Consider the following 17,966-nt stretch of genomic DNA (forward strand, 5'->3'; position numbering starts at 1 on the left):
GTTCTCTTTTCTTTTCCTGTTGAGGCTCGCGTGTTTTTTTTTTTCTCTCTCCCTTTCGTTAATTTAAACTTTCTAATTATTGACAGCCGGGACGGCTGGAGGCTACGTAGAGGGGGGGTAATGTAGTGACATAAGAAGGGAGGGGCTGCTGGGGGCTCTGGGATCCCAGGCAAGTCCAGACGCTTAAGCCTCTGGGCGCCAGGCGCTGGGTTCCCAGGGGGTCCAGACTATTAAGCCTCTGGGCGCCAGGCATTGGGTTCCCAGGTGCTTAAGCCTTTTTTGCGCCGCCAACGGGGGGGGGGGGGCTGTGTGTGCTCTGTGGGATGTCTGGTGGCGCACATGGCCCACCCCTCGTTGGACCAGGCATAAAAGGAGAGCTCTCTGGACGATCAGGGCCCAGTTGTAACTCAAGACCCAAGACCCACGACCAGCCATCTGAAGACCCTGGGATGCTGTGAGAGCCAGCGCTGGGACTCTGGAACTCCCGACTCTACGACCTTGTGAGGGCGAGTTCTGGAGCGTAGCCAGAGTAGAGTATCTAGGCTGTGTAGCTAGGCTGTGTACCTAGGCTGTAACAGAGTATCAGGACTGTTGGAGAGTTGGACTGTTGGAGTGTTGTATTGTAATAAAGAAGTTACCTCTACAAGTGTCTCCGGAACCCGTTACACAGCTTTGAAGGATTCACGAACTACGTGGTCGAAATAGATGTTAAATAATGTAGGAGGCATAGGACATCCATGTCGCACCCCAAGGTGTACAGGGAAAGGCTCCGACTCCTGGCCACGTAGTTTTACCCGGACCCGCTCACCATCCTGAAGGTCCTAAATGATCGTGAGCAGAGGGTCAGGGACTCCGAAAGCACGAAGAACAACCCAGAGCCCAGGCCTACTGATGGTATCATAGGCCTTGACCACGTCAATAAAGCAGAGATGTAGGTCTTGTTGGAATTCCCTACACCTCTGCTGTAGCAGACGGACAGAAAATATGGCATCTGTGCAGGACCGCCCTTTCCTGAAACCGCATTGGGGCTTCTTAAGACTATCCTCAGCGTGCCTAGCAAGGCAAAGTTGAATAATCCTTGCCAGGACTTTTACCGGCACATTAAGGAGTGAGATGCCCCTGTAGTTGTTACAGTCTGTGCGGTCCCCCTTCTCAAACAAGGGGACCACCAGGGCATCCTTCTAATCCTGCGGAACCCATCCAGTGGTCCAGACTATTGTTATGTCATGTAGGGCAGTCTGTGGATAAATGCCACCCTCCCTCAGCATTTCACTTGGGAGATCATCTCTGCCTGAGATCATCTCTTTCCTGATCTCAGGCTCTGGATTGCCTTCAGTATTTCCTCAACAGATGGCACCTTAGCCAGCCACTCATAGGGGGTGACTTATTCTTCCAATATTTGAGGCACCGCAACCTCGGCAGGGTCACCCCCACTTTGTCCCACGTTGTTTTCAAGGCTGAAGGATGTCCCCTCCCCCAGGACCTCACAGAAATGCTCAGCAAAACTGCAAACCTGTTCCTAGGGGTCGGAGATTGGATCACCGTTCTTTCCCCTAAAGTGTGGCGCTGCAGGTTACTTTTTTTTAAGGATTAAAGAGCTATTTAGGCAGACTCCATCTCCTCAGCAACCCGCGACCATCACCCATCCTTGCAGCGTCTCACGGCTCTCCGAATCTCTGAGCGCCGACTGCGGTAAGCCTCCTCATTTTCCGACGTGGGATGCTGAAGCTGATGGGAGTGGGCCTGTCGCTTTTTCTCAGCCAGCTTGAACACCTCCTTTGTCAGCCAGGGTTTCTGGAGAGGTCTGGACCGTGTACCTAAAGCAGTCATTGCAGCTGCATGAGCCATAGTCCTAAACCTCGCCCATTTCCCCTCGACATCAGGAGGAGTGGGGGACGATGCCAACCCCAGCCGCAAGCGATGATGAAATTCTCGCTTACAACTTTCATCAGCTGAGACCATGCCACTAAGGGTTTGAATGGGGTCCTGGGTGTACACTCACCAACGGAGTGGAAGAATGGCAGGCGCATCTTACAGATGACAAGTCGATGGTCAGTGGGCAGATCAGCTCCACCATAGGTCCTGGTGTCAAGGATATGGGCCCGCATCCGCTGTTCCGTCACTATGTAGCCCAGCATATGTTCATGCTTGGACCCGGCATGCATCCATGATGATGTGCGCCGATACCGGAACAGCGTGTTGGTAATTACAAGCACAAAATCTAGCACAAAATCTAGCAGCCTCCTACCGTTGTTATTGAGCTGATTTGGCTGAGACCAGGTGCCAGCATCATGACCAACTCGGGCATTGAAGTCACCCAACAAGATGACTCTGTCCCTAGTGGCCACTTTAGCCCGCACCTGTGACAGGAGGTCATAGAAGGCATCTGACTCATCGGCTTTGCCTGCATCCCTCCACGGATGTTCGTCTTCGGTGGGGGCATAAGTAACCACGACCACTACTCCTCGCCTCCGGTTGATGGGAAGGCGAGCCCAAAGTATCCTGGGGCTTACAGCTTCCCACACCTCACCGCCACGCTCCCACGCCCCCTTCATTCTTTTGTTCAGAAGAAGAGCCACACCCTGTTGTTTGGCAGTCTCCTGCCCCGATTGGAGGACTGTCCACCCCTCATGGTGGCAGGAGCCAGAACCGGTCCACCGGACCTCCTAAATGCCACAGAGATCCAGGCGGTACCGGTCCAGCTTCCGACAAAGGAGTGGCAGCCTCTCCTCCGCAGTGAGCGTTCGAACATTTCACGTGGCCACCCGCAGTGGTTTTTCGTTGTTTCTGGAGGAGCCCCGAGGGTGAAGATTCAATCTCCTGGCTCTGCCAATTGGGGTTTGACCAGGAGACGTCATATAAGCCTGTCCCCCCAGGGCCTCCGGCACAAGCTTATTTGTTACAGATGTATGTTTATATCGTAGTCTCGTGGTAATTCATTGAAGGTGGAGGGGTTACCAGCCCCTCGCACCCATCCAGAGCCCCCGTTTAGCCACTGTGGTGGTCACAGACGCCATGAGGGAAGAGGCCAATGGGCATTGACCCTCTCCCAACAGCACTGTCCACGACAGTGTTGCCCGTCCGGCACCGCAAGGAGGTAGGAGGTTGTTTTGCTGGACACAGACAATACACACACACACACAGACAATACGCACACACAGACAATACACACACACATATATATGAGTCAGGCAGACACGCAAAGACAAACCAACATTCAAATGATATACTGTATACCGACAGACACACTCACAGGTAAATATACACACAGATACGTGGTAGACAAAGATCCCCCCTATATCCTTAACAGAATGTTGGGGCGAGTGCTGTGAGCACATATGAAGGCCGGCATGGCCACGAGGGGATATGTGGCTAGCACCACTCCCGGCCACCTTTGTCTCCCGAATGGCGATGTTTACACACCGCACTCATTTAAGTCAGAGTCGACCTAGGGGAGGCCCAGAACCGGTTTAGATAATTAATCGTCACTGGCGTTGTCCGTGAGCGGGAATCGAACCCGGCTGGCCGGGTTGGCCGGGTTGGCCGGGTTCGTAGCGCGCTGAGCGCTACACTCGCACTCCCCACCGGTGTTCAGACACCGCACCCAGACACTTTCTCCCACGACCACCACCACCACGACCACCACCACCACGACCACCACGACCACCACCACCACGACCACCACCACCACGAATACCACCACCACCACGACCACCACCACGACCACCACCACTGCCACCGCCGCCGTCACCGCTACCCACGGGCGCCACCCGTGCGGTGGAGAGCCCCGCCCACTCTGGGGCGGTAGAACGTTTTGTGGGCGACTGGGGAGTGACTGGGAGTGACTGGGAGCGACTGAGAGTGACTGGGAGTGACTGGGAGTGACTGGGAGCGACTGAGAGTGACTGGGAGTGACTGGGAGCGACTGGGGAGTGACTGGGAGTGACTGGGGAGTGACTGGGGAGTGATTGGGAGTAACTGGGAGTGACTGGGAGCGACTGGGGAGTGACTGGGAGTGACTGGGAGTGACTGGGAGCGACTGGGGAGTGACTGGGGAGTGACTGGGAGTGACTGGGAGTGACTGGGAGCGACTGGGAGTGACTGGGAGCGACTGGGGAGTGACTGGGAGTGACTGGTAGAGTGACTGGGGAGTGATTGGAGTAACTGGGAGTGACTGGGAGCGACTGGGGAGTGACTGGGAGTGACTGGGAGTGACTGGGAGCGACTGGGGAGTGACTGGGAGTGACTGGTGAGTGACTGGGAGTGACTGTGAGTGACTGGGAGCGACTGGGAGCGACTGGGAGTGACTGGGAGTGACTGGGAGTGACTGGGAGTGACTGGGAGCGACTGGGGAGTGACTAGGGAGTGACTGGGAGTAACTGGGAGTGACTGGGAGCGACTGGGGAGTGACTGGGAGTGACTGGGAGTGACTGGGAGCGACTGGGGAGTGACTGGGAGTGACTGGGAGTGACTGGTGAGTGACTGGGAGTGACTGGGAGCGACTGGGGAGTGACTGGGAGTGACTGGGGAGTGACTGGGAGTGACTGGGAAGCGACTGGGAGTGACTGGGAGCAACTGGGAAGTGACTGGGGAGCGACTGGGAGCGACTGGGGAGTGACTGGGGAGTGACTGGGAGTGACTGGGAGCGACTGGGGAGTGACTGGGAGTGACTGGGAGTGACGGGGAGTGACTGGGGAGTGACTGGGAGTGACTGGGAGCGACTGGGGAGTGTTGGGAGTGACTGGGAGCGACTGGGGAGTGACTGGGGAGTGACTGGGAGTGACTGGGGAGTGACTGGGGAGCGACTGGGCGCGACTGGGGAGTGACTGGGAGTGACTGGGGAGTGACTGGGGAGTGACTGGGAGTGACTGGGAGCGACTGGGGAGTGACTGGGAGTGACTGGGGAGTGACTGGGAGTGACTGGGGAGTGACTGGGAGTGACCGGGGAGTGACTGGGAGTGACTGAGGAGTGACTGGGAGTGACTGGGGAGTGACTGGGAGCTACTGGGGAGTGACTGGGAGTGACTGGGAGCGACTGGGGAGTGACTGGGGAGTGACTGGGGAGTGACTGGGAGCGACTGGGGAGTGACTGGGAGTGACTGGGGAGTGACTGGGGAGTGACTGGGAGTGACTGGGGAGTGACTGGGGCATGACTGGGAGTGACTGGGGCATGACTGGGAGTGACTGGGGAGTGACTGGGAGTGACTGGGGAGTGACTGGGCGTGACTGGGAGTGACTGGGGAGTGACTGGGAGTGACTGGGGAGTGACTGGGGCGTGACTGGGAGTGACTGGGGAGCGACTGGGGAGCGACTGGGGAGTGACTGGGCGTGACTGGGAGTGACTGGGGAGTGACTGGGGCGTGACTGGGAGTGACTGGGGAGCGACTGGGGAGCGACTGGGGAGTGACTGGGGCGTGACTGGGAGTGACTGGGGAGCGACTGGGGAGCGACTGGAGAGTGACTGGGGAGTGACTGGGAGTGACTGGGGAGCGACTGGGGAGTGACTGGGAGTGACTGGGGAGTGACTGTGGAGTGACTGGGAGTGACTGGGGAGTGACTGGGAGTGACTGGGAGTGACTGGGGAGTGACTGGGAGTGACTGGGGAGTGACTGTGGAGTGACTGGGAGTGACTGGGGAGTGACTGGGAGTGACTGGGGAGTGACTGGGGAGTGACTGGGAGTAACTGGGAGTGACTGGGGAGTGACTGGGAGTGACTGGGGAGTGACTGGGAGTGACTGGGGAGTGACTGGGAGTGACTGGGAGTGACTGGGGAGCGACTGAGAGTGACTGGGAGTGACTGGGAGCGACTGGGGAGTGACTGGGAGTGACTGGGGAGTGACTGGGGAGTGACTGGGAGTAACTGGGAGTGACTGGGAGCGACTGGGGAGTTACTGGGAGTGACTGGGAGTGACTGGGAGCGACTGGGGAGTGACTGGGGAGTGACTGGGAGTGACTGGGAGTGACTGGGAGCGACTGGGAGTGACTGGGAGCGACTGGGGAGTGACTGGGAGTGACTGGTAGAGTGACTGGGGAGTGACTGGGAGTAACTGGGAGTGACTGGGAGCGACTGGGGAGTGACTGGGAGTGACTGGGAGTGACTGGGAGCGACTGGGGAGTGACTGGGAGTGACTGGTGAGTGACTGGGAGTGACTGGGAGCGACTGGGAGCGACTGGGAGTGACTGGGAGCATCTGGGAGCGACTGGGAGTGACTGGGAGCGACTGGGGAGTGACTGGGGAGTGACTGGGAGTAACTGGGAGTGACTGGGAGCGACTGGGGAGTGACTGGGAGTGACTGGGAGTGGCTGGGAGCGACTGGGGAGTGACTGGGAGTGACTGGGAGTGACTGGTGAGTGACTGGGAGTGACTGGGAGTGACTGGGGAGTGACTGGGAGTGACTGGGGAGTGACTGGGAGTGACTGGGAGCGACTGGGAGCGACTGGGAGTGACTGGGAGCATCTGGGAGCGACTGGGAGTGACTGGGAGCGACTGGGGAGTGACTGGGGAGTGACTGGGAGTAACTGGGAGTGATTGGGAGCGACTGGGGAGTGACTGGGAGTGACTGGGAGTGGCTGGGAGCGACTGGGGAGTGACTGGGAGTGACTGGGAGTGACTGGTGAGTGACTGGGAGTGACTGGGAGTGACTGGGGAGTGACTGTGAGTGACTGGGGAGTGACTGGGAGTGACTGGTGAGTGACTGGGAGTGACTGGGAGTGACTGGTGAGTGACTGGGAGTGACTGGGAAGCGACTGGGAGTGATTGGGAGCAACTGGGGAGTGACTGGGGAGCGACTGGGAGCGACTGGGGAGTGACTGGGGAGTGACTGGGAGTGACTGGGAGCGCCTGGGGAGTGACTGTGAGTGACTGGGAGTGACGGGGAGTGACTGGGGAGTGACTGGGAGTGACTGGGAGCGACTGGGGAGTGCTGGGAGTGACTGGGAGCGACTGGGGAGTGACTGGGGAGTGACTGGGAGTGACTGGGGAGTGACTGGGGAGTGACTGGGCGCGACTGGGGAGTGACTGGGAGTGACTGGGGAGTGACTGGGGAGTGACTGGGAGTGACTGGGAGCGACTGGGGAGTGACTGGGAGTGACTGGGGAGTGACTGGGAGTGACTGGGGAGTGACTGGGAGTGACTGGGGAGTGACTGGGAGTGACCTGAGGAGTGACTGGGAGTGACTGGGGAGTGACTGGGAGCTACTGGGGAGTGACTGGGAGTGACTGGGAGCGACTGGGGAGTGACTGGGAGTGACTGGGAGCGACTGGGGAGTGACTGGGAGTGACTGGGGAGTCACTGGGGAGTGACTGGGAGTGACTGGGGAGTCACTGGGGAGTGACTGGGAGTGACTGGGGAGTGACTGGGGCATGACTGGGAGTGACTGGGGCATGACTGGGAGTGACTGGGGAGTGACTGGGAGTGACTGGGGAGTGACTGGGCGTGACTGGGAGTGACTGGGGAGTGACTGGGAGTGACTGGGGAGTGACTGGGGCGTGACTGGGAGTGACTGGGGAGCGACTGGGGAGCGACTGGGGAGTGACTGGGCGTGACTGGGAGTGACTGGGGAGTGACTGGGGCGTGACTGGGAGTGACTGGGGAGCGACTGGGGAGCGACTGGGGAGTGACTGGGAGTGACTGGTGAGTGACTGGGAGTGACTGTGAGTGACTGGGAGCGACTGGGAGCGACTGGGAGTGACTGGGAGTGACTGGGAGCGACTGGGAGTGACTGGGAGCGACTGGGGAGTGACTAGGGAGTGACTGGGAGTAACTGGGAGTGACTGGGAGCGACTGGGGAGTGACTGGGAGTGACTGGGAGTGACTGGGAGCGACTGGGGAGTGACTGGGAGTGACTGGGAGTGACTGGTGAGTGACTGGGAGTGACTGGGAGCGACTGGGGAGTGACTGGGAGTGACTGGGGAGTGACTGGGAGTGACTGGTGAGTGACTGGGAGTGACTGGGAAGCGACTGGGAGTGACTGGGAGCAACTGGGAAGTGACTGGGGAGCGACTGGGAGTGACTGGGAGCGACTGGGGAGTGACTGGGAGTGACTGGGAGTGACGGGGAGTGACTGGGGAGTGACTGGGAGTGACTGGGAGCGACTGGGGAGTGTTGGGAGTGACTGGGAGCGACTGGGGAGTGACTGGGGAGTGACTGGGAGTGACTGGGGAGTGACTGGGGAGCGACTGGGCGCGACTGAGGAGTGACTGGGAGTGACTGGGGAGTGACTGGGGAGTGACTGGGAGTGACTGGGAGCGACTGGGGAGTGACTGGGAGTGACTGGGGAGTGACTGGGAGTGACTGGGGAGTGACTGGGAGTGACCGGGGAGTGACTGGGAGTGACTGAGGAGTGACTGGGAGTGACTGGGGAGTGACTGGGAGCTATTGGGGAGTGACTGGGAGTGACTGGGAGCGACTGGGGAGTGACTGGGGAGTGACTGGGGAGTGACTGGGAGCGACTGGGGAGTGACTGGGAGTGACTGGGGAGTGACTGGGGAGTGACTGGGAGTGACTGGGGAGTGACTGGGGCATGACTGGGAGTGACTGGGGCATGACTGGGAGTGACTGGGGAGTGACTGGGAGTGACTGGGGAGTGACTGGGCGTGACTGGGAGTGACTGGGGAGTGACTGGGAGTGACTAGGGAGTGACTGGGGCGTGACTGGGAGTGACTGGGGAGCGACTGGGGAGCGACTGGGGAGTGACTGGGCGTGACTGGGAGTGACTGGGGAGTGACTGGGGCGTGACTGGGAGTGACTGGGGAGCGACTGGGGAGCGACTGGGGAGTGACTGGGGCGTGACTGGGAGTGACTGGGGAGCGACTGGGGAGGGACTGGAGAGTGACTGGGGAGTGACTGGGAGTGACTGGGGAGCGACTGGGGAGTGACTGGGAGTGACTGGGGAGTGACTGTGGAGTGACTGGGAGTGACTGGGAGTGACTGGGAGTGACTGGGAGTGACTGGGGAGTGACTGGGAGTGACTGGGGAGTGACTGGGAGTGACTGGGGAGTGACTGTGGAGTGACTGGGAGTGACTGGGGAGTGACTGGGAGTGACTGGGGAGTGACTGTGGAGTGACTGGGAGTGACTGGGGAGTGACTGGGAGTGACTGGGGAGTGACTGGGGAGTGACTGGGAGTAACTGGGAGTGACTGGGGAGTGACTGGGAGTGACTGGGGAGTGACTGGGAGTGACTGGGGAGTGACTGGGAGTGACTGGGAGTGACTGGGGAGCGACGAGTGACTGGGAGTGACTGGGAGCGGACTGGGGACGTGACTGGGAGTGACTGGGGAGTGACTGGGGAAGTGTACTGGGAGTACTGGAGAGTGACTGGGAGCGATTGGGGGTTACTGAGAGTGACTGGGAGTGACTGGGAGCGACTGGGGAGTGACTGGGGAGTACTGGGAGTGACCTGGGAGTGACTGGGAGCGACTGGGAGTGACTGGGAGCGACTTGGGAGGACTGGGAGTGTGACTTGGGTAGAGATGACTGGGGAAGTGACTGGGAAGTAACTGGGAGTGACTGGAGCGCTGGGGAGTGACGGTGAGTGACTGGGAGCGACTGGGTAGTGACTGGGAGTGACTGGTGAGTGGACTGGGAGTGGACTGGGAGCGACTGGGAGCGACTGGAGTGACTGGGAGCATCCTGGGAGGCGACTGGGAGTGACTGTGAGCAGACTGGGGAGTGACTGGGGAGGACTGGGAGTAACTGGGAGTGACGGGAGCGACTGGGGAGTGACTGGGAGTGACTGGGAGTGGCTGGGAGCGACTGGGGAGTGACTGGGAGTGACTGGGAGTGACTGGTGAGTGACTGGGAGTGACTGGGAGTGACTGGGGAGTGACTGGGAGTGACTGGGGAGTGACTGGGAGTGACTGGTGAGTGACTGGGAGTGACTGGGAGTGACTGGTGAGTGACTGGGAGTGACTGGGAAGCGACTGGGAGTGACTGGAGCAACTGGGGAGTGACTGGGGAGCGACTGGGAGCGACTGGGGAGTGACTGGGGAGTGACTGGAGTGACTGGGAGCGCCTGGGAGTGACTGGGAGTGACTGGGAGTGACGGGGAGTGACTGGGGAGTGACTGGGAGTGACTGGGAGCGACTGGGGAGTGCTGGGAGTGACTGGGAGCGACTGGGGAGTGACTGGGAGTGACTGGGAGTGACTGGGGAGTGACTGGGGAGTGACTGGGCGCGACTGGGGAGTGACGGGAGTGACTGGGGAGTGACTGGGGAGTGACTGGGAGTGACTGGGAGTGACTGGATGACTGGGAGCGACTGGGAGTGACTGGGAGTGACTGGGGAGTGACTGGGAGTGACTGGGGAGTGACTGGGAGTGACTGGGGAGTGACTGGGAGTGACTGGGGAGTGACTGGAGTGACTGAGGAGTGACTGGGAGTGACTGGGGAGTGACTGGGAGCTACTGGGGAGTGACTGGGAGTGACTGGGAGCGACTGGGGAGTGACTGGGGAGTGACTGGGAGCGACTGGGGAGTGACTGGGAGTGACTAGGGAGTGACTGGGGAGTGACTGGGAGTGACTGGGGAGTGACTGGGGCATGACTGGGAGTGACTGGGGCATGACTGGGAGTGACTGGGGAGTGACTGGAGTGACTGGGGAGTGACTGGGCGTGACTGGGAGTGACTGGGGAGTGACTGGGAGTGACTGGGGAGTGACTGGGGCGTGACTGGGAGTGACTGGGGAGCGACTGGGGAGCGACTGGGGAGTGACTGGGCGTGACTGGGAGTGACTGGGGAGTGACTGGGGCGTGACTGGGATGTGACTGGGGAGCGACTGGGGAGCGATGGGGAGTGACTGGGGCGTGACTGGGAGTGACTGGGGAGCGACTGGGGAGCGACTGGGGAGCGACTGGGGAGTGACTGGGAGTGACTGGGGAGCGACTGGGGAAGTGACTGGGAGTGACTGGGGAGTGACTGTGGAGTGACTGGGAGTGACTGGGAGTGACTGGGAGTGACTGGGAGTGACTGGAGAGTGACTGGGAGTGACTGGGGAGTGACTGGGAGTGACTGGGGAGTGACTGTGGAGTGACTGGGAGTGACTGGGGAGTGACTGGGAGTGACTGGGGAGTGACTGTGGAGTGACTGGGAGTGACTGGGGAGTGACTGGGAGTGACTGGGGAGTGACTGGGGAGTGACTGGGAGTAACTGGGAGTGACTGGGGAGTGACTGGGAGTGACTGGGGAGTGACTGGGAGTGACTGGGGAGTGACTGGGAGTGACTGGGAGTGACTGGGGAGTGACTGTGGAGTGACTGGGGAGTGACTGGGAGTGACTGGGAGTGACTGGGGAGTGACTGGGAGTGACTGGGGAGTGATTGGGAGTGACTGGGGAGTGACTGGGAGTGACTGGGGAGTGACTGGGAGCGACGCGGTCTGCAGGGAGGGGGAGAGGCGCGCTCCGCACTCCGCGAGTCGCCGAGGGGCGTGCGGGTTGGCTGGGGGGGGGCTGGGGGGGGGCTGGGGGCTGGGGGGGGGGCTGGGGGGCTGGGGGGCTGGGGGGGGCTGGGGGCTGAGGGGGGGGCTGGGGGGGCTGGGGGCTGGGGGGGGGCTGGGGGGCTGGGGGGCTGGGGGCTGGGGGCTGGGGGGCGGGCTGGGGGGGGGGGGGGCTGGGGGGGGATAAAGGCGCAGCCGCCTTGCGTCTTCGCTCCTTCGCCCTCGCTGCCCGCGGAAGAGGTTCCCGCAGCAGGGTGGCGCGCGCAACGTGCACGCGCGCGCTAGAGAGACCGGCGATTAGTGGCACGGTGGTTAGCGCGCACTGCGCTACGAACCCTGCGACCCGAGTGTGTGTGCCTGTTGGCGCCTTTAATAGGTGCTTGCCAACACTCTGCCTCAATGGTCTTGTTGGATCTGTGTGATTGTGGGAACGTATTTGTGAGTGTGATTGGTTGTAATTGTGTGCTCGGCTCGGGTATCCGGGCGGTCTCCAATACTTTAATTCTTTACATTGTTGTTATTATTTGCTGCCATAACTTTTCACATTTCTCGGTTGTGGCGAGATGTTAACAACCTCGCCTGGTGTACAGGAGGTCGTGGGTTGGATCCCGACCCTGACGCCTGCTGCTGTATATTTGGAGTCTGCGTGTCTCTCTCTCTCCCTGTGGTCGCGTGGATTTTTTCCACCGGGTCCTCCGGTTTTCCCTTCCACATTTAACATCAACATCACCACGCCTTTAGTGTTTGGCTGCTCAACGTGTCCACGTGGTAAGCCACTTCGTTGAGCTATCATTTGTGATCGCCAGGTCGCTTCTAAAAGCAACAGCTACAGAGCTCAGTTGGAGCCTGACCTGGTAAAATAAAACAATAAAAAGTTGAGTTTAGTTGAATGTGTGCGTTCGGAGCGGTGGCGCAGCGGTTAGCGCACTTCGGAACTATCCCCTGCGACCCGAATTCGTTTCCCGCTCACGGCCAAGATCGGCGACGGACATCCGAACCCGCTCCGGGCATCCGCGAGGTCGACTCGACCTTAAGAAAGATGAGAACTGCATCTGGCGCGATGTCTGAACACCAGCGTTGGCGAGACAAAGGCGGCCGGGCGTGGGTTTGCTGGCCACCCAGCCCCTTGAGAGGCGCTGCTGCGACTCGCTAACAGCCCTTGCCCCAACAGAGTGCCTCATTGTCTGACTAATCGCGTGTGCGTGTTCTGTGTTAACAATCCACTTAGGCCAGACATCGGCTGCACGGCTCGAATATCATCGCGGTCTCACGTTATTTCATTATTAATGTCGCCGCCGCTGTTGTTGTTATTTAATTATTATTTGCTGTCATCACTTTTCACATTCTCAGTTGTAAATGGAGCTTCGGCTTTTCTCCCGAGTGGTGACGCACACACAAACACATACACACACACAAACACATACATACACATACACACACAAACACATACACACACACAAACACATACATACACACACACATACACACATACACACACATACACACACACATACACACACATACATACACACACAAACACACACACACATACACACAAACACACACATACATACACATACACACACAAACACACACACAAATACACACATATACACATACACACACATACACAAACACACACAAACACACACATACATACACACAACAACCACCATTCGCCACTAAGTGGCGGTGACGTCACCACGATGCTTGTGCCAGGCCATGTGCACCTTGAGGCCACGTGAAGTGTCGAACGCCCGCTGGCAGGTCACGGAGCAGACCCAGCAGGTGCCACGGGTCGACTGACTGAGATGACCGAGATGACTGGCTGATGCACCACCTGTGCCCCCTACTGTGCTAACTTGCTGTGCTTTAGCCACCCGGCGCTCCGCTCGTTGTTGTGAGCGTCGCTCCTCCGCTATCCGTTGTTGTTGGAGGGCGACTGCCTCCAACTGCCCAGTAGCGTCCTTCACGAGCCTCCTCCACAGAGGCCGATCTTGGCACCGCTGGTACCAGTCATCGGCAAGTCCACTCAGCTCCACGTCCTCCTGTACCACATCACTCCATCTCTTCTCTAGCCAGAGGCGTAGCTAGGGGGGGGGGCAGGGGGGTACATATGTCCCCGGGCGCCAAGGTAAAGGGGCGCCTAACTGAGGCTTACAACGTCACATTATAACTTATTGCGGCGGGCGCGGCAGCCTGAAACTACTGCACAAATCTACACCTCAACCTAAAAGTTATATATCCCGCCACGCACAGCCTACATGTCATGTAATTACATTTTGGTACGCGCGCCTATTAAGAACTTACATGGAAGAACGTCCCAAACAACAGACAGGCGCAGTCTTTCAGCCTTAGTCACTGGCCTGTTTTTTGGTGGCGGAAACTACGACGGCCTAAAACACGCTGGAGTGCACGATCAGAAGCTGTTAAAGCTATCTATGAAGGACTGGATGAACTAGTAGGGCTGCTAGACAAATTATCGGAGGACGTAACTATGACGCCTGAAACCAGAAGTGATGCAGAACAGTTACAGGCATGCGTATTAAAATTTTACTTCAGTTTTATTACATTTATGGAATGTCATTCTTGGAAAAATTGATCGTGTTCAGAAGCGCTTACAGGATCCTACTATTAATTTCAAGGAAGCAACAACTGATCTTGAATTTTTGGGGCATGAATTTGTCAAGCTTCGTGATGATTTGAGCCAAGTTGCTGTAGAAAACGCCAAAACAAGATGCACAGCCTGGGGGATCGATGTGGACAGAAGAATTAGGCGACGTCGGAAGATGCCAGGAGAACTGGCAAGAGATGCAGGACTTTCAGCAGAAGAAGAAATTGTGCGCGTTATGAAGAGCGTATTTTATCGACTTCAACAGATGTCAACACGGTTTTTACGACTAAAAGACCTGAACACAAAATGTGGATTTCTGCTGGACGTCAAAACGCTTCTATACGACACATATGTCGATGCAATTCGTCGAAATTGCACAGATTTTGGAAATTTCTATGACACCGACATCAATGGCCACGAACTTTTCACAGAAATTGGAGATTGCAAAATGCTGCTCAGTAACCGGAATGAAGTTCTACCAGAAACTCCTTTGGATCTTCTTGGTTTTATTGTGTTTTATGGAGACGACATATTTCCGAATTTGCGAATTTCACTGCAAATTTTATTAATAGCAGTTTCAATTGCAAGCTGTGAGCGGTCGTTCAGCAAATTGAAACGTATTCTGTCGTATTTGCGTGCTTCAATGGGACAAGATCGTCTCAGCGATCTTGCTCTTCTTAGCGTTGAAAGAGACACATTGGAAAAAACAGATTTTGATTACGTGATTGATCAGTTTGTGACAGTGAAATCAAGATAAATTGATCTTTTGTAGACTATGTCAAACAGTCTACGACAGTGACTGAGTGAGCCATGTAATATAATTTCTATAAATTTGCTTCTTTAAATACAATATTTCATTAAAATTAAAATTGTTGTTCCTTATTCGATGTAATAGGAAAATGTGATTAAACGGGGGGGGGGGGGGGGGGGCGCCAATTTTATAGTTCGTCCCCGGGCGCAAAATATCCTAGCTACGCCTCTGTCTCTAGCCCGTGCCGCGCCCGTTTAGCCCCCTCGATCCGGCCGAACAAAAGCTGTTTAGGCATGCAGTGGCTGGTCATGCGGGCTACATGACCCAGCCAACGCAGCCGCGCCTGCCGGAGGAGCTCACCGATGAGACTTTGCCCAGATCTTTCAAGGATTTGTGAGCTCCTCACACAATCCAGCCTGGTTTAAACCCAGGATGGATCGTAGGCAGGCCAGCCTAAATGTTTCCAACCGGCGAAGATGCTCCATTAGGGGGGTCCACGTTTCGCAAGCGTAGAGGAGGGAATGACTGTGGCCGAGAAGACCTGAAGCTTCGTGCGGAGCGACAGACAAGGTAGCTTCCACACAGCGTTACGCAACCAATGAAAAGATATTGCCACTCGACTAATTCGGAGTGAGACCTCTGCTGTTAAATCGGAGCCGGTCATGAGCACACTGCCAAGGTATGGGAAACTCTCCACTCTCTCCACTACTGCCCCATCACTGATTTGGAGTTGTGGGGGTGGAGTGTCCGACACACACAAAAACACACACACACACCCATACTGTATAATCAAAATCACATCGCATTCCCTAAACACACACACACACAATCAAAATCACATCACTCACACAAAGACAAAGATCCTCCACATAGCCTTAACAGACTGGAGGGGCAAGTGCTGTTAGCGAGTAGCAAGCACCAGCGAAGGCCGGAACGTCGCACGAGGGGGTGGAGTGGCCATCAACAGCACTCGCCCCAACAGTCCGTCAAGGCTATACGGGGGATCTTTGTCCACCTGTGTCCGTCTGTATTTACCCGTGTCCGTGTGTCCGTGTCGCTTCTGTTTCCCCAAGGGGCGATGTTTTAACGACACCCGACCAGGGCACTCATTCGCGGCCGAGTCAACCAAGGACCGCTTCCAATGTTCGCCACCGTTGTGAGGTCGCGTGCGGGAATCCAACTCGGGTGGCCGGGGTTCGCAGCGCGGCGCTAACCACAGCGCCACCGCTCCCCACGCGGTCGCTGGCGCAACCTCTGGGGGGGGGGGGGGGGAGTTTTTGTTGTGTTTGTTGTGTTTGTTGTTTTTGTTGTGTTTGTTGTGTTTGTTATTTTTGTTGTGTCTGTTGTGTTTGTTATTTTTGTTGTGTTTGTTGTGTTTGTTGTGTTTGTTGTGTTTGTTGTTTTTGTTGTGTTTGTTGTGTTTGTTATTTTTGTTGTGTCTGTTGTGTTTGTTGTGTTTGTTGTGGCAGAAACGAGCGCGCGGCGACATCCTGAGAAGCGCGTTCGTGTTCCACGCTAACGGAGAGTTCGACTGGCACATGTTGCATACAACATCATGTATGTTGCGGGTAACACGCGTGTCTGTCGTGCATGTTGCTTACAACACGCGTGTCTGTTGTGCATGTTGCGTACAACACGCGTGTATCTTGTGCATGTTGTACACAACACGCATGTCTGTTGTGCATGTTGTACACAACACGCGTGTCTGTTGTGCATGTTGCATACAACACGCGTGTATCTTGTGCATGTTGCGTACAACACGCGTGTCTGTCGTGCATGTTGCATACAACACGCGTGTCTGTCGTGCATGTTGCATACAACACGCGTGTCTCTTGTGCATGTTGCCTACAACACGCGTGTCTCTCGTGCATGTTGTACACAACACGCGTGTCTCTTGTGCATGTTGCCTACAACACGCGTGTCTCTCGTGCATGTTGTACACAACACGCGTGTCTCTCGTGCATGTTGCCTACAACGGTGCTGGGCACCCACTCCCTCGCTAACAGCGCTTGCCCCCCACATCCTGTTGGCTACACGGGGGATCTTTGCCTCGGTCTCTCTCCCCGGTCTGATGTCTCTGTGATGCACAGATGGAATGTCACATATCGGATCTGGCATCGCGCTCCGAAGTGTAGAGGGGGGGCGGGGGGGAAGAAAAGAAAACCCGACACAGAGTCGGCTCGATCTGATCGCATCGCTGCCACTGATCAACACCCAGAATTTTCGGAAACTCAGCAGCAAACATCTTCAACAAAGATCGGGGCATACTTATGTTTGTTGTTGCGGGGATCAAAGACGTTTCGGGGTCCGAAAGGGTGGGGAGCGGGGGCCTTTGGGATTGTTTTAGTTAAACTATTTTTTGTTACAGCCGCTGGTGTGCCAGGCTAGGTGCACGTGTTGTGTGAAGCGCTGTCGCTGGCTGGAAGCGAGGCACCAGCTGCGCTCAGCGCGGCCATCCTCGCTGCGTTTTATCCTCCCGGCGCTCCGCTCGTTGTTGTGAGAGTGGCTACTCTGTCCTACGTTGTTGTTAAAACTAAACTAGTTTTTGTTTCACCAGTTTAAGGCCCACTGAGCTACGAAGATATTTTTTTAAGAAGCGACCTGGCGATCAGACGATGAGCTCAAGGAAAGTGTCTCATCATCACGCCGACATTCATAGCAGCAGACAAAATACTAAACGTGGAGGCAGAGAAAAATCCACGCGACCACGTGGAGAGAGACACCGCAAACTCCAAATACACAGCAGCAGCAGCAGCCGTCGTGGGTCGAGGGATCGAACCCACGTGCACACCAGGCGAGGTGGTCACATCGCGCCACCGTGACGCCTCCTCACGCTCGAGGCACGGACCCAGTTTAGTGACAAATTGTCGACGAGGAACCCCGAAGAGAAAACCCCTCGAGTTGTGGGGGTTTGTGTTTCTCTCCCTTTGAATCAACGTCACCACCACCATCGGGCTGCAAAGACAAAGATCCCCGTGTAGCCTTAACAGACTGTATGGGCAAGTGCTGCTAGCGAGCATCGGGCTGCACACACAAAGACACATACGCCCAGACACACACACACGCACACACGCGCACGCACACACGCACACAGACACGCACGCACACACATACGCACGCACACACACAGACACAACAACCGCCATTCCCCACTAAGTTGCGGTGACGTCA

This window comes from Lethenteron reissneri, chromosome 15 (assembly GCF_015708825.2).
Source record: "Lethenteron reissneri isolate LAM-NWPU_2019-01 chromosome 15, ASM1570882v1, whole genome shotgun sequence".
Lineage (NCBI taxonomy): Eukaryota > Metazoa > Chordata > Hyperoartia > Petromyzontiformes > Petromyzontidae > Lethenteron > Lethenteron reissneri.